Here is a 4,741-nt window from a genome sequence, read left to right on the forward strand (position 1 = left end):
AAATGCTAACAGTTCTTCCGTGTGTTTAACAATCTTACTATTGGGGATCCATGTTTGTAGATGGGATTGCTAGTTAATGTAACTTTTGGAATAAGGCTACTGAGACCGAACCCGGGTTTTTTAATTATATGTTTATGATCCAAATGATTTGTCCTCTACGCAGTACTGTGAAGGACCCAGCCGTCTAAGCCGCCGTAGTGTGTTGCGTCCCTTGGGCGTACTAGAATCCCATGAGCGTGGGTTCGAATCCCAAATTTGTCCTTACTTGTTTTGTCAGCAGAAAACACTTGATATCGGGTTCCACCAAAGCAGTAACCGTCTAAGACAAGTCACGCACAGGGCACCCACTCACATTGAACAAACACGCATGGGTGCCACTGTAAGAAAGTATGTCTGTCTGTGATAGTAATAGACATATGCAGACAATATATGTCAATTAAATTGTATTGTCATGGGACATCCTTTATTGTATTCAGAGGTTGTATACATAAGCAGATGCTTTATGGATGCCAGCTTCTTTATAACATAACGTGTATGAGCATATTCATGAGGTACATCCTTCTGTCCACGAAATAGAAACATCATATATTACAAGCTTCAGTGTTACAGCTGTATGTCACTGACCTTTGACCCTTTAATACATATTGATTACGTGGCTTTTAGCAAATATAATCCACGTCTAATTTAACATCCGGAATGTAATCCAATAACATGTTGCCATGGCAATGTCCCCTTGGTCTTTAATGAGGTTAAGCCATTAAGCAATGTACAGTTATAGTGGAGAGTTATTATCAAGAAAACAACATTGACACCACTCCTATACCTATATCAGTTTATAAACAGTAATCAGTTACAATAACCCACCCCCACCAACACCCCCTCTCCCCCTCCACGTTAATGCAGACGATCACGTGACCTACCAAGTAACTGAGAAACACGGGATATCCGGTTTCCAGACTTCCGCCTGTTTTTGAACGACTCGAGGGCAATCGATTTTTTTTATAAGCTTGAATGTTATTCGAAATCGGAAATCAGTTTCAATAACAATAAATTAAAGGTACCAAGAGGTGTGTTGTCAATCCGCTATATTAAATGATAGGGACCTCTTCCTTGGTCTTGGTGTAGAGCGTCCGCCCGGAGCGTGAATGTTCGGGTTCGATCCCGGCAGCGTCATGCTGTTACCAAGAGACTTTAAAAGATGGTACTTGTTGTTACCCTGGTGCTCGGCAATAAGGGGTTAAAACAGGGACTGGTCGGCTCGGAGTCAGTATACTGTGTCTGAGTGGGGTATTCATGTAAAACTGCGACATGGTATATATAAATCTCTCTCTCTCTGTGTCTCTCTCTCTCTCACTCACTCACTCACTCGTTCACTCACTCACTCACTCGTTCACTCACTCACTCACTCACTCGTTCACTCACTCACTAACTCGTTCACTCACTCGTTCACTCACTCACTCACTCACTCGTTCACTCACTCTCGTTCACTCACTCACTCACTCGTTCACACACACACACACACACACACACACACACACACACACACACACACATCATCTCATTTCACCTCAATTGTACGATTCCGACTATATCATGATCAGGCGTTCAGGAATCACCATCAACTAATGATCATACCAGGTGTCCCCACCGGTGGCACCCGTCACAAACCGTGAAATAAATAATCTCACAATGGAGTTGACAGATGCCACCTGCCAAACCTATTACATGCAACATTATGTATTACGTGCATCGCATGACCCTTTAACTGCAGTTAATTAAGAATTCATGGGTAACATCCATTCCCAATCCATGTTTCCGAGTACATGTTGCTATATCTAAAACATAGTACGAACTTCAAAGTATCTTGGGTTAAGTCAATAAACAGTCGGGAGAAGAAGCATGACCTGTCGGTGTGAGGTATAGTCTGGAAGGTAATTTAAGGTACCGACGTTTACTACAATATCTGAAAAACTATTGGACCTTCTCCAGTCAAAGTTGGTATGAGATTATTAAACAGTCATACATAACTGGATATTATATTTAAAGACAGTCGGTGCATGAATAAAAAATCGGTCTATTTAGCTATCACTATATTTCATCAACAACCAGACCTGTTCGTCACGGGTGGAACGAGCATTCATTGTAACAGCCATCTGCATAATGCTACCCCTGCGTCACAGGGCCATATGACACAGTTGAACCAATCAACTCAACTCGAAAGGTTGCACGGGAATCACGCACGCACGAATACGGTGTTAGCGGTGGGCGTCTCAACGTGCGTGATTCCCGTGCAACCTTTCGACATGTGCAACCTATATATGCCATGAGCTCAAGGATTGTCATGTTTCAGCAGAGCGCTAAATTAGGCGGGTTGGTTTGTCGCGGTGTACGTCCCCTGTGTCCGTGGCTGATGCCACAAGCTTAGCATATTGACACAATGGGACAACATTACTTCATAGCTTACACAATATCACACAATCAACGGTTGTGTCATGGTTACCGCGTTGTCTATCTGCGCAGTTACCCTTGCAGCTGTAGTCGTATTGGTAACTTTCATCACTATTTTGTCTTTACGCACAGTGGAACCTGTTTCGACAGATAATCGAGAAATATGATTCTCTAGCGTTGAGAAAATGCACTGTCATTCCTGTCCATTAAAAGTTTTTACCTAAAAACACGTTAATGTTTTATAGAATTTTTTATTGCCTCACAGGACAAATCACTACAGGACAAAACATTACATAATATACATTTTAGTTTACAATTAACAAATGCATATCACATATGGATCCGGGGGGACATGTACATTTATAACTTTAAAGTATGAAATACAATTGTGATACATTTTCTAAGGCCGTTGGAAATCTGATTTCTTCTTCTTAAATTATTAAACGTCATACAAGTAAGAAATGAAACTCATTTTCAACATAAATCTGGAAAAAATTAGTACATTCTTCAACTGCGTTCACATCATTTATAAGACTGACGACCACATGGGGTTTATCAACGTTTAATTTTTTCTTTGTTCGGGAAAGAGGGTGATTTTAATGAGTTAATACTATAAACAAGTTAAATCTATGTAGTTTATATATCATTCTGGAATATATTCTAGATATTATGCGTACTGAGTCTGATGCGTAAATTAAAAAAAATAATAATCTGTTTTAATACAGTTTATCGTGGAACCAAAACCACGGATATCTGTGTCCTTGTTCGCAAACAATGTGGCGTCAGCACACGTGTCAATATCGCCTCCGTTATGTAATACTGCCCACGGCTATCTCGGAGAATCTTGATATGTAACACTCACGGATAACAAGCAGATAAATCGATTCAGACGCAAGGCAATATATGAAGGACTCGTTGTGTCCTGTTAGTGAGCGAAGCGCTCGTAAAATATGCATTTAGACTCAGGGACGGTATAGAAGTAAGTTTGATTAGGGTTGTCCGCAAAATATTTCACTTATCATCTTAATGTGTGAAGACAATTCGTTGTGACATTGGCTTTAGCCGCTATAATATTGGTGAAACACACCATCCCATGGGTGGTGGTGACAAACCCAGAATCAAGGACCGAGGCGAATGTGAAATTGCGAATCTTTGCGGCGCCTTGAGACTACTCGGCCAGAATGTTGTGATGTTTCTCTGTAACGACTGGGAAATATACGTCAGCATAAAACTTTGCAGATTATTGTGAAATGCGTTTTAAAGGAAATGTTGTTTGCCTGGCAGATCCAGAGATGGTGGTACGTTTCAGACATCTTGTGCCAGCCAATGTCAGCCCCACCTCACTCAACCCACTCCTCTGTGGACTCTAAATTTGATGTCACGTCGATAAGCACACGCTCAGTGAAATGATGCCATAAATTGACAGAAATACAGTTCTTGTGAAAAATAGAAAACGTGTTGAGACCATGGTATAAAAAAGCGGAATATTTTCGTGAGCATATTTTAATTGTTATATTTATTTACTCATTTATTCATTTATAACGTATTTAATTTCAAGTCAATACACTTGTTCTTTTCTTCTGGAGGTCAGTGACCCCTGTTTTGTAGAAGGTCAAATTCTGTTCTGTCAACGAGTCCTCCACTGCACCAACGAATTCTTGGTCCTCGTCAAAACAATGACCACGCAAATGTTTTTTATTTATTTATTAAACAGGTGGTAGTGGCCCGGTTCCACAAAGCAATCTTAGCGCTAACACCCATACTCTAACATAGACTTACATACTTCCAACAGTCGTAGCGCTAAGATCGCTTTGTGGAACGGGGCCAAGATCTAGAGAATAGGGTAGATGAGGTCACATCCCGTATCCACATCCCCTACAGCAGCCACTGCAACATGACTGGAACTGGAACATTGCCCCGATGGAGGAGAACACTAAGGTGACCAAAGCGTTTTTAGTTGATCGGGGTGCCGTTGTACAAATCGAACTTAACGCCAAGGTGATCGTAACTCGACAGCGCTAAGGTTGTTTTGTACAACGACACCCTGCCTGCTTGAAAGGTGTTGGTCTTCAAGAGACCCAAATTATGTCCACTCCATGAATTCTTGTTTCCTCTCTGGATCATTGTGATGTACCCGGGTCTCATCACCCGTCATGTCTGTCTTGCGATAATATCTGGTTAACAAGGCATTGAAGGTGGTGACCCGTGTACACTTGATTTCATCCGATAGCATTCTAGGACCTCATCTGGCACAAACCTTGGATGTACATGTAGATCTAGGATTCCTTCTCTT

The sequence above is a fragment of the Haliotis rufescens genome, unplaced genomic scaffold (assembly GCF_023055435.1).
Source record: "Haliotis rufescens isolate VD_foot unplaced genomic scaffold, xgHalRufe1.0.p SCAF_11, whole genome shotgun sequence".
Lineage (NCBI taxonomy): Eukaryota > Metazoa > Mollusca > Gastropoda > Lepetellida > Haliotidae > Haliotis > Haliotis rufescens.